Here is a 21,554-nt window from a genome sequence, read left to right as displayed (position 1 = left end):
ATGCCACCTTCTATGACAAGCTTGTAGACTATTTGTTCATGACATCCTCAAAGTGTCCTCAATATGTAGAATGGATTTCTCTTTGGTTGTTATGCAGTGAGGTGCTAGATCATAATCAAAGGCGATGTGGTTATGATTGTTGAGGATAGCTGCAGAGCTTACCAATTATGCTATAACGTATACAAGATCTTTCTCTTCCTTTGTCATCAATTTATTTACCTCTACATCCCTGATCTCCTCATGTGTTAAGACGCTAATGCCATGAGTTGCATGTATCCCAATATTGAATTGGGGTCCCAAAAATTTGGATATGTTAGGATCTGATTATGCATATAGAAATCAACTTCTTTTCCCCTCTCCTGCATACTTACCTTTTTGCAAAACTCAAGGAATTTCTTGTAGTCTTAGAAAGGAAAAGACCCATATTGTGCTAGTGTATTAATTTGAAATTGCATCCACTCCTCCTTGAGGAAAATAGTATAGTATTGGGAAGGTTTCCTGCATTGTATGGCCTCCATAGAGAAACTTTCCATAGTGGCAAGTTGTGTTTCCTTCTCTTGCAACTGTTCTTGTGGTCTTGTATTTTCTTCCTGTAGCTGCTTCCTCATGGTTGACTCCCTCAGTCTTAGGTCACCTAATTCCTTGCCCATGTCATTGATATTTTCCTCCATTAGGCCCACATATTCTACATTTTTTGATTTGGCATTCTGCATCCATCTATTTGTCCTTCCTCTTTCCTTTTCTAATTCAAAGAAGAGTGGGATGGATAAATTCTAGGGTAAAATCCTACATCCTTCAACAAATTTGTAGTAGGATTCTAATATGGGTTGTGGACTGGGCTCTTGAAGTTCTTGGAGGAATTTTTCATTTTATTTTGAGGTGGTTGCTCCTTTGTGTGACTCCCTTTTTTGCTTGTGTAGCATCCCCTGTTTCTCCTGTAACTCCTCTTTTCCCGGTTGCTCAAGGTAAAATTGTGTCTTGGGTCTCTTGAAGGTCACTACCTTGATGGTGGGCCTTATCTCATATGTCATAAGTGGTCTTTTTTTCCCATATGAGAGGTAATCTTCTTAATTTTTCCTTCATTAGGCCCCACATCTCCCCTTTTATTGGGTGGCTCCTCGATAGTGATAGGGTCCTCTAAATGAGGTTGTGGTTTCCCCTTTTGGATCTTGGTTCTCTTCCTTTCTTTGAAACATATGGAACCTTTCATTGGTTTCCTCCTTTTGGGCTTGACAGGTGTGCTAAATGTTGCCAATCTTCCAACCATTTCTTGTTATGTATTCCCCGGAGAAAGACTTGTTTTATATCCTTGTTTCTCTTGTCCTTGGGGTTTATAAGTATTCCCAGGGATATATTATTATTATACTTATTTGTCTTCTTCTTCTTGTTAGAAAATTATATATTACCGAGCAATGGAACACATTAAATATTGCAAAAACATAAACACAGAAAAGCATAAAACAGGAGAGACATAGATATATGTGGTTCACCCAGTTTGGGCTATGTCCACGGAGAAACAGCAAGTCCTTATTTTTATATTATGCATCAAACAAAAGAGATAAAACCTACAACAGATCCACTGTAACTCCCTCTTCGCTCTCAATCTCCTCTCTCTTCCTCACTCAAAATACAGATAGACATAGATGTAATCCAATTCCCTAATATATAGCAAGGGGTTGCCTTCTAGGTCAAAAAAACCCTAAATTAAACATAACTTCTACCATCAAATCTCCACCTAATGAACGACCCAGATTGACTACGAAATTACAACATTTTACAAGGCAATTTTACATCTATTCCTAGCTTCGGGAGCACTACCCCCTGGACCCCCCCCCCCCCCGCAACGAATATTTTATGGGTGGTGTTTCCACCCCATTACGAACTGGGGTCCAATGCGGTGATACCTTTGAATACAGAAGATAATCAGGCTCCACACCCAACAATCTCCCACTTGGAGACTGATTATAGCAACTCCACCGCTGCTTCATTTACTGGACAATGACTCCACTTTGGACCTGGTTGTTTCTCATCTTCTTCATCATACTTGAAGACCAATTGAAACTGAGAAGATTCTCAGTTTCTCCCTGGTTACAACTTTTGTTAACATATCTACAGGATTTTGGGTAGTGTGTACCTTTTCTAGCTTCAACTGTCCATCTTCCAACGATGACCATATGAAATGGTAGTTGAGCTATATATGCTTAGCCTTGGAATGAAATTCAAGTTCTTTGCAAGATGTATGGCACTCTGGTTGTCACTGTATAACCTACCTAACTCTTATTTCTTACCCAATTCATCCAAAAATCTTTGTAACCAAATAATTTCTTTACTAGCCTCTGTAGCAGCAACATACTCTGCTTCCGTTGTTGAGAGTGCAACAACACTTTGTAGTTTTGAGACCCAACCGACAGTTGTTCCACCTACAATAAACACATACCATGTTGTGCTCCTCCTGTTATATCTATCACCCACCATATCTGCATCAACATATCCCTATAGAGCAATGTTTGAACCACCAAAGCATAATGCTTGATTTGTGGTACCTCTCAAATACCTGAGAATCCACTTCACTGCCATCCAATGTTCCTTTCCTAGATTTTTCATGTACCTACTTACAACTCCCACTGCATGTGCAATATCAGGCCTTGTGCAGACCATTGCATACATTAAGCTTCCAACTACTGATGCATATGGAACTTTAGACATATGAGCCATTTCTTCCTGAGTCTTGGGACACTCCTCCTTACTTAATTTAAAATGGCTAGCCAAAGGTATACTAACTAGTTTTGCATTCTAAATATTAAACCTTTTCAACACCTTTTCTATGTACTCACTTTGAGACAATGTTAATTTGCGGATCTTCCTGTCTCTAGTTATTCTCATACCAAGGATTTGTTTTGTAGCACCCAAATCCTTCATTGTAAATGAGTTTGCCAATTTTCCTTTGAGCACATTTATTTCCTGCATGTTAGAACCTGCAACAAGCATGTCATCTACATACAATAACAATATAATATAGCTGCCATCATTTTTCCTTTTGAGATAAACACAATGATCAGAGAGACATCTAGTATAGCCTTGTTCAGACATAAACCTGTCAAATTTTAGATACCACTGCCTTGGAGCCTGTTTTAAGCCATACAAGCTCTTCCTCAACCTGCACACTAGTTTCTCCTTCCCTTTTACCTCATATCCTTGTGGCTAATGCATATATATCTCTTCCTCCAAATCCCTGTGGAGAAAGGTTGTCTTTACATCTAACTGCTCATGATGCAAATCTTCAACTGCTACTAGACTTAAAATAGTTCTGATTGAAGTCATTTTAACAACAGGAGAAAATATTTCATCAATTCTATACCCTTTTTCTGAGCAAACTCTTTCACCATAAGTCTAGGTTTATACCTTTTTCTACCTCCATATTCTTCCTTCAACTTGTAAACCGATTTATTCTGCAATGTTGTTTTACCTGTAGGCAACCTGACTAAGTCCCAAGTCTGGTTATGTGCTGAGGAGTCCATGTCTTCTTTCATGGCTTGCTCCCACTTCTTCCTAGTTTCTACCTGCACTGCTTCTTCATAACATTTTGGTTCACCAGAATCAGTCAACAATACATAATATAATGAAGGAGAGTATCGTTCAGGGGGTCTACTTATCCTAGTAGATCTTCTAACACCATCTTCAGGTGTTTGACATGCTTGTTGCTATTGTGGTTATTTTTCTGGCTGTTGATCTTTATGATTTTCAGGAACCATCAATTTTTATGTGATCTCGTCAAGCACTTTGTATTCTCTTTTTTCTTTTTCCTGTTTCTTTTCCTGTAGCTGATCCTTATACAAAACATTTTCATTGAATATGACATCTCTGCTCCTAATGATTTTGTGTTTTTCATAATAATAAAAGCGATAACCAAAATCATTAACACCATATCCAATAAAGGTACATTTCTTTGATTTTGCCTCACGCTTTGTTCTATTTTCTTTATTAATGTGGAAAAAGGCTTCACAACTAAAAGTCTTTAAAAAGGAGTAGTTTACCTTTTTACCTGCCCATGCCTCCTTTGGAATACCACCATCCAAGAAACTTGAAGGCCCTCTGTTTATTAGATAAACAATAGTATCCACAACATCTGCCCAAAATTGTAAAGGCAATCCTACATGCAATCTCATGCACCTTGCACGCTCCATGATTGTCCTGTTCATCCTTTTTGATATACCATTTTCTTGTGGTGTTCTTGGATTTGTCTTCTCTCTACGAATTCCATTCTCTGAACAATACCTATCAAACTCTTTGTTGCAATATTCACCTCCATTGTCTGATCTGAGACACTTCAACCTTTTTCCTGTCTCATTTTCAACCAAAGATTTCCATTTCTTGAAAGTATCAAATACATTAGATTTACTTCGAATACAATAAATCTAGGTTTTTTTGGTTGCATCATCAATAAAAGTAACATAATAACGAGAGCCACCAAGAGATGATACCTGAGTAGGTCCCCATACATCTGTATGCACAAGCTCTAATTTTTCGCTTTTATTTTCTTTCCCAACTCTAAGGAATCTGACTCTCTTCTGTTTTCCATAAACACAATTCTCACAGAATTTTAAATCAACATGCTTCAAACCTGGCAACAAATTTCTTGAGTGAAGAATCTGCATCCCCTTCTCACTCCTATGCCCAAGCCTATAATGCCACAATGTTGTATCTTCTCCTGTAGAGGTTAAAGCATTAACAGAATTAGAAATACCATTGCATGAATACAATGTACCAACCTTTCCTCCTTTTGCTATTAACAGGGATCCTTTAGTGACCTTCCAGGTTTTATCTGTGATAGTAGTTACACAACCTTCACCTCCCAACTTCCCTGTTGAAATCATATTTTTCTTTAGATCTGGAACATGCCTTACCTCCTACAATAGCCACTGATTTCCATTTTTCTGTTTCATGAAAATTGTACCCATTCCAATGATTTTACAGGGTTTATCATCACCCAATCGAACCTGCCCAAAATCTCCTTGAACATAATCATAAAAATGTTTCCTATCTGGTGTGGCATGGAATGAGGCCCCTGAATCTACCACCCAAGCATTAATAATATTTTCTAATGAAAGAAAAAAATCATATTGCAACACATCACCTGTTACATTCACTTCATGATTAGTTTCTTGTTGCACATCTCCTTCTTTTCACTTTTGAGACTTGCAGTCTTTCTTCAAGTGTCCTTTCTTCTCACATTTCCAGCATACTATCCCTAATCTTGACTTGAATTTGCCTTTTCTTGACTTACTTCGATATCCAGGCCTCTTTCCTCTTTCCATTTTTCTTCCCCTAGGCTTTGTAGTCAAAGCATTACCTGATGTCTCACCGGAGCTTTTCTGTTGCATTTCCTCGCTAAGGATTGCACTGACAACATCATCAAACTTTAAAGTACTAGATCCAGAGACAGAGTTACTAATGGCCCTAACTAAACCATTCCAACTTTCTGTCAATGAGCACAGAAATAAAAGATCCCTAACTTCATCATCAAAAGTTACCCCTACATAACTTAACTGACTCATAACTGTATTAAATTCATTTAAGTGGTCAGCAACAGATCCACCTTCCGACATCTTCATATTAAATAAACGCTTCATAATAAATACCTTATTTGAGGCTGAGGGTTTTTCATATAGTTAGGCCAATGTCAACATTAAACCCTCTGTTGTCCTTTCCTTTGAAATATTAAATGCTACCGATGCCGCTAGGAACAGCCATATTGTTCCAAGTGCCTGTCTGTCGAGAATATCCCATTTTGTGTCTGTCATACTCGTCGGTTTCTTTGTCTTTCCGCTCAATGGTTGGTACAGATCTCTCTGATATAAATAATCTTCCATCTGCATCTTCCACGGCTGGCAGTTTTGGCCATTGATTTTTTTGACCCTAAACCTATCATCTTCCGCCATTGCTCCCACTCGAACCAGGAACCCTTCCCTCCTATGAGTTTATCAGCCAAATAGACCTTTGGCTCTAATACCAGTTGTTAGAAAATTATATATTATAGAGCAATGGAAGACATTAAATATTGCAAAAATATAAATACAAAAAACACATAAAACAAGAGAGACACAGATATAAATGGTTCACCCAGTTTGGGCTACGTCTACAGAGAAACATCCAGTCCTTCTTTTTATATTATCTAGCAAACTGAAGAGATACAACCTACAGCAGATCTACTGTAAATCCCTTTTCGCTCTCAATGTCCTATCTCTTCCTCACTCATAATAAAGATATACATAGACACAATAAAATTCCCTCATATAGAGTGAGGGGTTGCCTTCTAGGGCAAAAAACCCTAAATTAAACATAACTTCTACCGTTAAATCTCCACCTAATGAATGGCCCATATTGATTACGAAATTACAACATTTTACAAGGCAATTTTACATCTATTCTTCGCTTCGGGAGCACTGCCCCTGGGGGGGCTCCCAAAAGGTCACAGCCGCCCCCCCTAGACCCCTCTACAGCGAATATTTTATGGGTGGTGTTGTCGCCCCATTACGAACTGGGGTCCAATGCGGCGATACCTTTGAATAGAGTAGATAATCAAGCTCCACACCTAACACTTCTTCAATAAGCTTTGCTTTCTTCCTCTGTTATGCCTGCTTCTTCTTTCTTTGTTCCTCTTATTTATTCTTCCTCTATTATCCCTGCTTCTGCTTCCTTTGTTCCTGTTGCTTCTTCTTCCTTTGTTATACATTCATCTTCTTCCTATCATTTTCCTCCCCTACCTCCAGTGTTAAAGGCTGGTGATTCTTTAGGTGTGATGGATTGGGTTTTAGTGAATACCTCCTTGTCCATGTCCCAAAAATCTGTCCACAAGACAAGGTTCCTTAAGTGGCTCAAATCATCCATCAAAATTTAACTTGTTTAGGCCATGATGGGCTATGTTTTGATGCTTTCCTTCCCTCACCTTCTACCTCATTTCAATGATTAAGTTCGAGAGGAAATGGGGAACACTAATTCTGAGAAGGAATTCTGCTTTGAATCTTAACTCATAAAGTAACCCAAAATGATAGGAATATACCAGACTTAATCTCGCTTCACAAGATATATATTTGAGGATGTGATAAGCCACCTTATCCTAGGGGTAATGTAGGGTTTCTCTTCTTACTCCATTCTTATCTTCTATGGGCTTCTCTCTTTGAATGAAGAAGTTCTTCTTGGTTGTTACACATATTTCCTTCTCCTCCTTTCTCCATCAAACCCCTAAGAGTAAGATTGGTAGAGGGAATTACTCCCCTAGGGCTTTTTGGGTGAAACCCTAACAGACTGAAAGTTGTCTATTTAAAGAAACATGCATTCATACAGCCATTATGCTATTATAAGCAAATTCTATGATAAGGGTACGTACCTTCGGTCCTACGTTTGAGAAGGCCTTTAGGGTCCAAACCCTTCTTGGAGTTCCCTTCTTCCCTTTTGTCCTGCAAAACAACCAATTCAAAGAACACAGCAGTACATGGACAAAAACTTATAAAGAAACCATCTTCATGTTATAAAGAAAGGTAGTTAGTTATGAAATCCAAACAACCATTTACTTATGAATTCAAAACATGAATATCATTAACATAAAGAAGATTCATTTCGGGAACCAAGACATGTGTTTCTTTTATTATAGACAAATAAAGTACATAAAAAGGAATATGTTCACCTGAGTCACCTTCAGCAGGCTCCAAGCAAAGCTTCCTTCCGGATTCGTTCCAGCCTCAAGCCTCTAACAAAACTCCTTCCATGAGTCTCTCCATGATGTCATAAATGGTGGATGAACATCAACACGCAAGGAAACAAAGGTTTCCTAAACAAAATGGGGGAAGTGCAGAAGGCACAAGGGACTTTAGACCTGGTCAAGGGAAAAATCTCAGCATAATAACCTTTCTCCCTATTCTCTCCCTTAGGCCCTCCCTTTGAGGTCTTTTTATACCATCTCCAAAGTATTTTTTTAGTTAGGAGTTGGTTGGGAACAGTTGGGCCACGGGCACTAACAGGTGATCAGTAGGTAAAACCCGCGATCTCCGCCCGAAAAGAAGGAATTTTATATTTTTTTAAGTGTTTTAATACATACACGCGGGTTGGATATACACAGACCCGCGTATACACGCGTTTAACTCAGGGCAATGTCGCGTATAAGGGATAAAACACTGTTTTTTAAATTTTAGGACCAAGTCTGGAAGGAGGGGTTGCCCTAGGCCATGGATCTAGCATCACAAACCATAAGAGTGAGATTTGGAGCTATAACAGATGCCCCCTAATATATGAGGTCAGAAGGGGTACATGATGGCCGAAATATATTATGCGAGTACATGGAAAGGAAGTCTGTCAAAATCCGAGGAGGACTTCACCAGAAGTCAGCCTGCCAAGCCACCAAAGGAGATCAGAAAGAAACACTGTCTGAGGCGGGCATACCCATGCTCAGAAAAAGTAAAGCATGTCCACATATCAAGTACAAGCGGATCCACTAAGTATACAAGTATAAATAACTGAAAGATACATAATGGATCATCTGATCAAAATGAACAAGTACATGTCTGAATATCACATATAAGACTGTCAATGATGCTGAAAGATGCAACGGATCACTGATATCAAAGACTGATCCCAAAAGGTACCAACTGAACATGATGGAATAGGATGGTACTACACTGCAAACTTAGGTGCCAGCATATAGAATGTCGCCATGACTGACTGCAACATATAAAGTGGAGTGGTATCAACTAGCAGCAACAGGAGCAACTGTCAAGTGAACCAATGAATGCTGATACAACCTGAGGTCTTCACCGACCGCCATGGTACATTTCTACACCACGGGAATAAATGATCTGAAGTCGACCATGTGAGAAATTGTTTGATTACCGGTCATTGATGTATACCGTTAACAAACGCGAGACCACTCACCGATAATGATAATGAGCGTCAAGGTACCCAGTTCAATCTAACAAGTGTGAATAGATGAGCTGGAGTCGAACACCTGTAAGAATCTATCGATCAGGAGACAATGATGGTTTCCCACTCTCGATAGCGAAGGATCTGCCACTAATGACTGCAAACCCCAAGGTACTGCCAAATGGACTCTAGATCTTTGCCCAGAGCAATGAGTCAGAGTCGATAGGGAAAGATTCGCTAGAAGGAAGGCATTAAGGCATCCTTCATCAATCTAGCGCGAGTGTAACCCGTAGGCCAATAATGTGGAAGGAATCGGACGAAAAAGATGTAGTAACCCAACCAAAGTATGTTTCCGGTGTACACAAGATGTAGCTAGCGCACGGCAGAAACCCTCTGAACCAACCAATAATGAAAGCTGACACAGAGGCGAGGTATCCACCAATAGGGTCAAATGGAAACCAAGGTACTGCACGAATCCCAATGTGTGATAATGTATGCTGATGTCGAACACAAGGGAAACCACTCAGTCAAAGACCCATGATACTGATCGATGCTGAGCACAAGGTGACCTATCAATAATGAAAATAGGGCCAGGGTGCGGCTCTAGGCCTGTCCTCAGAGCAAGGTGTCGTCGTCGATAAGGACAAGACCCGCCAGCAAGAATTCAATGGGTACCTTCTCAAACCGGCACAAGTAAAGGACCAATATAACTGATGTGATGATAGACATGACACGGACAACCAGGGATGGCCGACTGAAAAAATGAGTCAAGAGACACCGTAGAAAGGCCGACTCAGGCTAACTTCCCTTGAATAAAAGCACGACTCAATGTGACTATGTGGCAGCATATGATGAATCTGTATAAGTTCGTCATGCAGGAGGCACGAACGAACCCTCCATATGATTGGAAGAGGTAACCAATCGGGGGAGAACTGAATCAATAACAAGGTTAAGGCGTACCTAAGTCAAACTAAATCCCACCCTATGCGGAGGAGACTTTTGTTTTAAGTGCTTTGTTCAAGGGTGACACGACTGAATCTAGCTGCCAGCAATAAATGGAAATAATGTCCCGTTCCCGCTCTTTTTGGAATATTTAATTTTTTGTTCTTTTTCTGATAAGTCGGAAAAAGAATAAAAGAATGCTATGGTACAGTGGAAAGAACGAGTGTCGGTGAAACAAATGATCTAGTTCCTGTGAAAGGAACGTTCCTATGCTCAATGCAGGGAGGTGAAAGCTGGTCAATGACACTCAAAAGTATGTTCCTTCCACGGGTCAAGGTGTGTCAAGCTGCAGAAGTCAAAGGTATGCAAGGTTGATTTTGCAGACGTCATGGTCAAAAGTTGGCTTAAACATAAGTCCAAGTGAAGCCAACTCTAGGCCAAAAGGTGCAAGTGGTCAACATGCAATGCAGTAGTACAACTCAACGCAAAGGAGCCTCTAGGGTAAAAGGCCAAAACAAAGCGGAGAAGCTAAGAGGAATGAGTCTTCATTGCATAGGTCATGGCGGGGCTACAGAGGACTCCCACGCTTCAGGATGAAAAATCTGCATGAGTGCCAAGTGACAACAAGGTACTAACTAGGGCACCCATGATAAGGTAGGCTCTACCACACAAGTCATGATACTTCTAAGCAATGAGAAGGTTCCGCACCATAACTTGGTGGGGTCGATCCTAAGGAAAAATGGTAAAGGAAACTGATAAGTGCACAATTTAGGTGGAAAAACCTAACCTATATGCCAGTTTCGAGAACCAATACCTATCAGAACGGACCAACCATAAACTTCCAAAGGAGACATCTTCCAAGTTCTGTAAACATAAATAGGAACACTAGACGAGAAGTTAATGCATCCCACATATAAACTTCATATAAGATCTTGTGTTATAGAATACAAAACTTGAAAATGCGTACCTCATATGTACAATATGGTACAGGGAACCACGCAACCTTTTGGCTTACGTATAATAGCTCTTCTGGACAAACCCCTTGCAGGGATAGGACAAAGGACTCCTTTGGTAGTCATAACTCATGGCTTCAAAGAGTTCCTCCTGTGAAGGCAAAACAAGATCTGAGAAATCATGAGAACTACAAGGATTAAAAGAGGGAATTAAAGGGTCCCATGTCCCTATAGGAAGAATATCTCGGTCAACTGTCGGGACCAAGTCCCAAGAAGGAGAATAATAGGTCAAAGGATCCTTCTTAGAAGCGATTGAACATTGATGATTCAATGCCACATAATAGACCCGTGGCGGGGTAGAGTCTACTTGAACACTTGGAACAAGCCAAGGGGCATTCTACAGTAAAGTCGAATTAGGGTGGTGATTATCAGATGCAAGCTTATCAACAGTGACAATATTCCCATTATGAGGAAAGCACATTACTCGAAAGAGTGAAGACACCACATCATTCATAGCATAGACATAATCATGCCCAAGTAGCATATTAAAGTCTAAAGGGCTATCAACCACCATCATATCGATTAAGACAGTCTTCCCACCTAAAGTGATAGGCAATTGAGGAAGAACACCCATAGATTCACCAGGTTTTCTATCATAGGCTAACAACTGACTCTGAGCTGTCAACAACTTTGGGGAACCCAAAGCTTTCCAAGTCAAAGAGGATATAATACTTGTAGAGGATCCTTCATCCACCATACATCGATAGACATTTGTGGAATTAACTCTGACCTTTATTTGGAAAGGTACAGCGGAAGGAAGACGAAGCTCAACAAGACTATCCCAATTAAAGGAAACACTCTTAGAACTTGGAGGGGGAACATTCGAAGTAACCAGAATGCCCCCTTTACTAGAAGAATCTGTACTAGAGATCAAACAGACTCTTTTGTTAGGCACTTCATCCCCCAAAAGAGGAGTGTAATCGGCCAGCGATTGCACTGGTTTTACCACATTTTCAACCAATGGTTGATGGGATTGATGAGAAACCATATCAGGTTTAGGAGTAGAAGTACTTTCAGACTCGGACCATATCCTTTGAACCTCTGGAATACCAGGGCATAAATGAGTAACATGGTCTCCCTTGCATATCTTACAAGGGAACTTAGGTTTAAAACTTCTATGTCTAGGTTTCTTATCAACCTCCATTCCGCCAACATGACTAGCAGTGGTTTGCAGAGAGTCCTGAACATGACTTGCAGAGGTCGGTGACTCTTTGCTAGTATGACTCACAGTGACTAGACTCATGCCCCTAGGATGACTTGCAGCGGCTGAAGAATCATCTTCAACATGACTTGCAGAGGTTGATGATGAAGTGCTAGTGTGATCTACAATGACTAGACTTGTGCCCCCAGCATGACTTGCAGCGGCTGAAGACTCATCTCCAACATGACTCGCAGAGGTTGAAGATGAAGGGGTAGAATTATTCTTCTTCTTTGACTTCCTCTTTCTCCTTTTTTTGGATTTCTTGTGACAAGAAGGAGGAGAAGTAGGAATCCTAGATTTCTCTTTGAAAGAAGATGAACAATTAGCACCCATATGATGCCCTTGAAATAAAGCATTCAACTGAGAAGCTTCAAGAGCATTTGGAATATTCGGAGTGGACCACAGCCAAACGGGTAGTCCAACATTCAACCCAGGAATATTCAAGGTGGCCATCAAGGGAGTACCAACGTTTCCACAGAAAGGAAAAGCACAAGGATTCCCTTTTGGAAGGGTACCTTGGTTGGCTTCCACAGGAATATTGGCCATATCTAACTGACCCAAAGACCCTTCCCTTACGGGAATATAGAAATAACTTTTCAAGGAATATGGATAAGCAATCAAAACCTTTGCCCTTGAGGAGGCAACTCCACAACTTCTGAAAGAATGACCAAAAGCCTTTCACGATCGGTAGAGTGGTAAGCTAGTCACTCAGAACACAAAGTCCAAACGTGACTAGACAAAAATACCTAAAGCCAACTATATACAAGGAACAAAGAGCACACACTATAAAGTCCCTAAAGATATCAGCCAGTCAAACAACTTCCAAGTATTTCCGCTCCGAGTGATGAGGACCGGACACCAAAATACAAGAAAGTGGAGTCAGGGGCCTTCCGAAGATAGTTTGGGATAATGACAGCCCAATCCTATCAACGAAGGTAACAGAGGAAGTTACGCTGACCCCCTAACAACAGCCTGCGTCGGTGCAAGCCCCCAAGCTTCGCAAGGGTGCCCTCCAGTAGTACCGTTGAGAGTGATGCAACGTCGACCTCAGGTGCCACGGGATTCCCCTCCGTAGCCACCTGTGTAGTTCCCTAGGAGAAGCAACTATGGATACCAACTCGTCGTAGAAGCTAGGCGGAACAGTCGTGAGGTAAGTTCGGACAAGTAGGAGAGGGGGTATCTCTCTTCCTTGTCTTCACAGACCCTCGTGCTTAACTCCCAGATCCGAAGCTTTCCTGGTCTTCCTAACGCTATTGGATTTTCTCTCGTTATTCAAACTCCTACGTTTGACGTTTATATGGCCTTGGAGAGTTAACTCTCCACTCGCCTAATCCAAGGCCCTAAAATCCTAATCTTGTTGGTGTAACCGACTAAAACAAAAAGTTCTAGTGAATTTTAGTTAGCGCTTGATTTTATTAGGTTGTTCTTTAAGTCACAAGGTAACGGAAGTGAAACTAGTGGTGTTTTTTGACGGAAAAGAAATTAATAAAAACTTAACTACATGCGCATGTACTTGTTTTCGTTTTTCGATGAAAAGTAATCTCTACAGGGTTCAGAGGAACTTCAAATAAACAAATTTTTCTTTTTCTTTTCAAACTCCACACTCACAAAAGTTAACAAAACTATGGATGCCTAAAAAGATATGCAAATCTATCCTAATGCAACAAATATATGATGATGCAACAAAAAATGAAAGTTGCTTGCTTATCAATCTTTATCTTGCCACTTAAAATGTCTAGATGGAAAATGAGATGTTACCATTCATTTCGTCTAAACACTAAAAACAAGTTCTAAGACAAACATAAAGCACTTTCACTTCACTAAAAGGAAACCAAATGAAAAGAAAGTTCAAGAAAGAAAAACTAAGATTTTCAAAAGGTTTTCTTCAAAGAAACTAACAAAAGAGTCTTTTCAAAAGATGCTCTCAACACCACTGAAACTTGTGATTGAAGAATAGGCAATTAAACACTTTTGCGAATCAACACCACTTAATGGATGAAAACTCAACAAAAATAAATGTGTTTGAAATCGCTCTTAACAATCAAAATCAGCAATGAAAGCTTTGGCAATGAAAACCAAAAGATCAAAAAGACAAATTCCAAGAAAGTGTCAAACAACAACTTTCATGAAACAAAGAAGTAGATGGTCACAAAAAGCGATTTTGTCAAGCAAACAAAAAGTCACCAAAAGCAAGATTAACACAAAGATTGAATTCAATCTTCCTACCCTGATAAAACAGAGCAGCCAAGATTCCTAGCAAGAAATCTTGCGTGTTTTAGCCAAAAACGATGACGCTTGCAATCAACAAAAACAAGACCCACACTCCTTATAACCAGAGAGAATTCAGAACTAGATGCTCACTGTAAAACAAATAACTGATACTGGTAAAAGACTGTTTCAGACTGACTCAAACCACCAGACAAACCTTCAGAAGCCAAAAAGATTTACAAATCTTGAAAATTGGAATATATACGCGACTATACTATAGTACAAATTGCGTGTATACGCGAATGTGTTTGAGGAAACCTGCGTATACGTGGGTTCACTCAAAGAAATAAGCCTATATACGCTTCTGTATCTAAGAAAAACAGCGTATATGAAAAGCTTCAAGAAAATAAAAAAAAAACAAACTGAAGAAACTGGCAAAGTTTCAAGTTCAACAATAGACCAGACAGTAACAACAAGCAGGCAAGGCAGCTGAGCCCTGATTGGCTTGAAAAACACCCAAACTAGGAACAACAAGAATGTTGTCCCCAGTGGAGTCGCCAATTCTGGTAGAGGGAATTACTCCCCTAGGGCGTTTTGGATGAAACCCTAGCAGACTGAAAGTTGTCTATTTAAAGAAACATGCATTCATACAACCATTATGCTATTATAAGCAAATTCTATGATAAGGGTACGTACCTTTGGTCCTACGTTTGAGAAGGCCTTTAGGGTCCAAACCCTTCTTGGAGTTCCCTTCTTCCCTTTTGTCCTGCAAAACAACCAATTCAAAGAACACAACAGTACATGGACAAAAACTTATGAAGAAACCATCTTCATGTTATAAAGAAAGGTAGTTAGTTATGAAATCCAAACAACCATTTACTTATGAATTCAAAACATGAATATCATTAACATAAAGAAGAGTCATTTCGGGAACCAAGACATGTGTTTCTTTTATTATAGACAAATAAAGTACATAAAAAGGAATATGTTCACCTGAGTCACCTTCAGCAGGCTCCAAGCAAAGCTTCCTTCCGGATTCGTTCCAGCCTCAAGCCTCTAACAAAACTCCTTCCATGACTCTCTCCATGATGTCATAAATGGTGGATGAACATCAACACACAAGGAAACAAAGGTTTCCTAAACAAAATGGGGGAAGTGCAGAAGGCACAAGGGACTTCAGACCTGGTCAAGGGAAAAATCTCAGCATAATAACCTTTCTCTCTATTCTCTCCCTTAGGCCCTCCTTTTGAGGTCTTTTTATACCATCTCCAAAGTAGTTTTTTAGTTAGGAGTTGGTTGGGAACAGTTGGGCCACAGGCACTAACAGGTGATCAGTAGGTAAAACCCGCAATCTCCGCCCGAAAAGAAGGAATTTTATATTTTTTTAAGTGTTTTAATACATACACACGGGTTGGATATACACAGACCTGCGTATACACGCGTTTAACTCAGGGCAATGTAACGTATAAGGGATAAAACACTGTTTTTTAAATTTTAGGACCAGGTCTGGAAGGAGGGGTTGCCCTAGGCCATGGATCTAGCATCACAAACCATACGAGTGAGATTTGGAGCTATAACAAAGATGGTCTCTCTACTTATGGTTTTAGGAATTAAGGAGATATGAAATCCTCTAATAAGTAGTGGCACTATCTTCCCCTTGAGGATGGAGTGCCATGGAAAATTCATGAGTGATATCATCATCGTACCCTTTTAATAGTTCAAAGAAACCAAACCATTGATCCCTTCTAAAAAATTTCACTACAATAGGGTGTTCGTGAATTGTCTTGGTGTCTATGGGGTCTCTTTTATTAAATCTTCCCCCCATTTCTTCTACTACCCCTTCTTGGTATTTATTAGGTGTGGAATTCAATTTTATTTATAGAAATCTGAGTGGTAAAAGCAATGTTAAACCTCCTTCTTATTAGTGAGGGAGAAGGATGCTAGAATTTATATCAAATCAATTTCTTTTTGTCTGCCCCTATCTTTCCTTTACACATAGTAATTTATAACAAGACCAACTTCTCAATTATCTATTAGAGGCTACCAACTTCAGGTAAAATTTCCCATGCAATTGTAAGGAAATCAAAGAGGAAGAAAACCACTTACTCCTTTTTAAAAATAGCTTTGTATATGCATGAGGGTTTGAAGAAACTTTTGGCTCACTTTGGCCTTCTCTCACCCTTTAATTCCTCCTATAGATTCTTCTCGACCATCCTGTAGTAGTTCATACCTCCCTGTTTCTTCCTCCTATAGCACTTCCAAATAACTTTTGAAAAACTTTGGTGGCACCCGAGGTAGTCTGATAACACTAACTCATCCTTCCTCCAACTATTTTTTAGAAATAAGCAATGGTGCAAATGAAGTCAAGCCTAGTACATAATATTACATTTTTGGTAAAAGCTCAGAGAACGTTGGTGACATGGAACACACACAAGTTTCATTTTGTGAAGCATTTTCCCCACTCCTTGAAATGATTAGCCTCCTCTTTGTGATTATCACCCCACTTGTCATAGGAACCACCTCACTTGAGTTCACATTTCCACATCACATGGGTGACTAAGATAGAATTTAGTTTACTAGATAAGGGTGGCCAAGTTTTTGTTTTTGTTTTTCTCCTTCTTTTTTAAGACAAGAAGGCTGCCCCTATAGAGGTTTTCAACCTACATGCACGCCCTAGGTGCCTCATAGGAGGTTTTCATCTGGGGATCTTCTATTTCCCTTTTTTCCTTTTTTTTTTCCTCTTGGGTTGCCTCAATTAGGTTTTTAACTCAAGAGTTGGCCTCAGATGCCTCATTGATGTTTTCATCTAGGCCCTCTTATTGGTGGACTAAGGGCTATGAGCCTCCCAATCACATTTAACTCTTTTCTAATTGAACTAACAAATTCTTCCTTGGACAATTTTTTCTTGTACAAATTCAACCTATGACCATTGACAAGTAATGGAATCCCTTCCTCATCAATTTTTCTATTTTGGATGGACCCATTCTCATGATACTTCTCTACCAGATAGGGACCCAACCTTCTTGTCATTAAATTCCCCTTGAAATCCCTGAATCTAGAATCATACATTAGGGCCCAATCTCCTTCTTTAAAAGTCCTTTCCATGATGTGTTTATCATGCCAAAACTTCCTTTGTAGTTGGATTACCTCAATGTGTAGAAGAGCTTGCATTCTAAATTCATTTATACCATTGAGCTAGAGTATTCTTTTCTGTTATGTCGTGGTGAGATTCAATTTTGACTGAGATGCCATCCTCAAGGTGTTGTGCTCAAATTCAATATAAAATAGGGCCTTCTTTCCATAGACCAACTCAAATGGAGTGAATCTAGTGGTGGTATTCCAAGTGAGGTTGTAGGCCCAAGTGGTTTCCACAAGTATGTCTACCCAATATTTTCTATTATCACTAACAACCTTGGTAAGAATGTTCTCCAATGCTTTATTGGTGACTTCCACCTACCCATTTGCTTGAGGGTGATAAGAATTAGATGTCAAGTGCTTGATGTGGTGTTGCTTCATAAAGTCTTCAATCAAACTTGATGTAAATTGTGCTCCTTGATCAATGACTATTTCCCTTGGAAACCCAAATTTGTAGAAGATGTTCTCCCTCATAAATTTAGCCACCTTTTGCTTAGTTGTTGCCTTTAAATCTTTTGTTTCAAACTATTTTGTCAAGTAATCAGTGCATATAATGATATACCTTTTTTGTCTTGATGGGGGATCAATAGGTCCAATGAAATCCATGCCCTACTTTTCAAATGGCTCTAGAATCATTTGAGGTTGGAAGGGAATTTCATCCTTAGGTGTTGGCTTACCAATTCTTTGACACTGATCACACCTGATGGTGTACATCCTTGCACCATAATGTAAAGCGGGCTAATAATAACCTAATTGTAGAACTTTGAAAGGTATCCTCTTAGCAACAAAGTCGCCCCCGCAGGGTCCATCATGACATGCTAATAAGATGTCAAAGACCTATTCTCCCCTTAGAAATATTTTTAGGATATGATCTAGCCCCAATCTCAAAAGGCTTCCCCCAATCCAAGTGAATGGGGCACTTTTCTTGACAATATTTTTTTCCTCCTTGGAGGATAGGTTAGGAGGGAACTTCCCAACAACTAAATAGTTGGTTATATCAACAAACAAGGTTGAAAGCACAGAGATGGAAAAGTGATGTTTATTTGGAAGTTGATCGTCTATCATTTCTTCCTTTCTTATAGGCAGGGTTAGACTTAACAAGAAATATACAACCACATTCTCTTTCCCATGTTTGTCAACAATAGTCAAATCAAATTGCTACAATAATAACAACCATCTAATTATCCTAACATTGACATCAGGTTTATTCATTAAATACTTAATGGTTGCATTATTAGTATGAACCAAAGTTTGATAACTAGTGATATAATTCCTAAACTTGTTCAAAGAATGCACCAAAACCAAGAGTTCCTTTTCAATGATAGTATAATTTAACTCATCTTTGGAAATGTTCTTACTGATGAAATATATAACATAAGGAAATTTTTTTTCCACTTGACCTAAGGAAACCCCTACAGCTTTTCTAAGGCATCTGTGTGTATATGGAAAGGTAATGCCAAGTTGGGACCCCTAAGGATGGGTGCAGTGGCCAGATTTTATTTTAGAATTTCAAAGTCTCCTTGACAATTGTTTGTCCAACAAAAATATGAATCTTTAGCCAGCAGTCCAAACAAAGTTGAAGCTAGTTTGCTAAAATCCTTAATGAAACTTTTATAATACCTATCTTATCCAAAGAAAATCCTAACATCTCTTTCATTTTTGAGGGATAACGACCCTTTTGATGATGGAAATATTGTTTGGGTCAACCTATATTCCCTCCTTAGATATGGAATGGTCAAGGAAAATCCCTTTATTCATAAAAAAATCGCATTTCTCAAGGCTCAATGAGAGATTCATTTCAATACATTTCTTCAAGACTTTGCATAGATTAGAGAGAGATTCTTGGAAGTCACATCCATAAGGACTGAAATCATCCATGTATATCTCAATAGATTCATGAATAATTTCAACAAAAATACCTAAAACTTCCCTCCAAAAAGTAGCAGGGGAATTCCACAAATTGAATGGAAGAACTCTAGGAAAAGGTACGCCAAGGACATGTAAATGTGATCTTATCTTGGTCTTTAGGGACGATCTGGATTTGGATGTATCCACTAAACCCATCCAGGAAGGAGGAGATTTTCTTTCCTGCAAGGCCATCTAGGACATGGTTAATGGAGGGCAAAGGAAAAGGATCCTTTCTTTTAGCCTTGTTAAGTTTCTATTAATCAACACAGATTCTCCATATCCCATTATTCTTCAGAACTAAAACAAGGGCTGACACCCACTCACTATTTGAAAATGGGTATATGAAACCTGCATCTAGTAGATTTTGTAATTATTATTTCACAATGTCCTTAAGAGTTGGGTTCATCCTTCTCTGGGGTTGGAACATGAGCTTTCATCCATCTTTAATGTAAATATGATGAGTACAAATTGAGGTATGCACACCTTTCATTTCCTTATAATCCCAAGAAAAATCATGTAGGTTTTGCCTCATTACATCACACAATTGTTCTTCCTATTTGGCTGAGACAGAAGGGTTGATATTTGAAGTTCTGGATGGGCTAATATCTACAATATTAACATGTCCTAGACTAGAGTCAATAGAGCACAAGTCAGTCCAAGGACTTCTCTCAGATTCCTTTAGCAATTCATTAACTGGTATGGGAGTGGGAGGTTGTTTCTAAAGGATATGGTCAATAAGGTCATATTCATCAAGTTGTCCCCATCCTTTAACAATATGTAGAGTGTAGACTCAGTAGGGGTTGTATGATAAAATTCATCCTCTTCCTCATCCTCTAACCATATGGGTAAATAATGTTCAATAGAACTTTGAGTAGGAGGATACAACACAAGTTGTTTTGATAGATGTCCATACTTGATAGTCATGTTCCCAACCCTACAACTAATGTAGGCGTCAACAATTTCCAACCTAGGTGTTCCTTAGATGAGAGGATAAGCATTAAACATGGTTTTGGGCCGGAGGACCAGGAAATCAGTAGGGTACCCCTGGGAGTCAATGGAGACCATAAAATAACCAATAATTCCCTTAGGAGCTACTCTAGATCTGTCTGCGAGCTTCAACATTATGGTGGTCTTTCTCAAAGCCCCTTGGAGATTGAGCTTAAAAATGGTTTCCCTATTCATCACATTGATTGCAGCCCTAAGATTAATTAGGATATTAGGGACCATAATGCCATTCATGTGCACATCTAGTACTAGGCTACCAGGGTCTAAGTATTTTATGGAGATCACCCTCTCAAGCATCATATTAGATAGTTGACCAAGAGCATTGATGGTAGGGGTATCCCTTTTTCTTCTCCCAGGAACTTAGAAACATTTTTATTTGATAATATTGTTGTATATGGGAACAACTTTAATGACCTAGAGAAGGGGTATCTTAACACAAAAAATATTCAATTCTCCCAGATGTTCAACCTCTTCTTGGGTATGTTGGCTAGAGTGGACCAACCTTTCAGAATAGAGGGTGCATTGACTTGAGGGAAACTCTGTTCCTTCTCTTATTCATTATTTTCAAGTGGAGAATGTGAGTGATTATCTAGGAGAACCCTCCCAAAACAAAGGTTGACATCTTGGATTTATAAAGCATAAGCAAGATATGATGCTTCACCACTATAGACCTATTGTTCCTACTTATTGTTTAGGTTCAGATTTGGTTGAACAATAATTTTAGGTTGCTTAGATGGGGTATGATGAGCTAGTTGTGGTTGAGGTTGGGGTGGAGGCAGTAAAGCAAGTGACTGGTTTTTTTAGGCCTCCACCCTTGTGACGAGTTTCCACATTAGGAAGATGCGGGTGGATATGGCTGAAAAGGATGGTTGATAGGTTGAGGAGGATATGGAAGAGCATGAGTCCAAGGAGGAGGTGTGGACCATTATGGATGAGTGAAAGGACACCGAGGCTAAAAAGGTGCATTTTGATTTGGATTGTAGTGAGGATAATGTGCACCTTGATATGGCTAAGGTCCTGGGGATCTCCTTTGGTTAATGAAGCATAGTTGTTCGGACCCACTTTCTACTCCTTCCTGGTATACAAACTTTAGGTCTGGAAGAGAGGGACATTTTTTTGTTGCATGATTCTCTTCACATACTAGGAAGAATTCTATGACATTCAGTGGGCATTCATTCAGAGGATGTCTTTTAGTACATCTAGGGCAAAAAATTTCTAATTCCCTTTAT

Source organism: Pinus tabuliformis, chromosome 8, assembly GCF_031772625.1.
Source record: "Pinus tabuliformis cultivar Carrire ecotype Pingquan chromosome 8, CPIR1, whole genome shotgun sequence".
In the NCBI taxonomy this organism is placed as follows: domain Eukaryota; kingdom Viridiplantae; phylum Streptophyta; class Pinopsida; order Pinales; family Pinaceae; genus Pinus; species Pinus tabuliformis.
The sequence above is the reverse complement of the archived record's forward strand: the minus strand, read 5'-3'. Positions refer to the sequence as shown.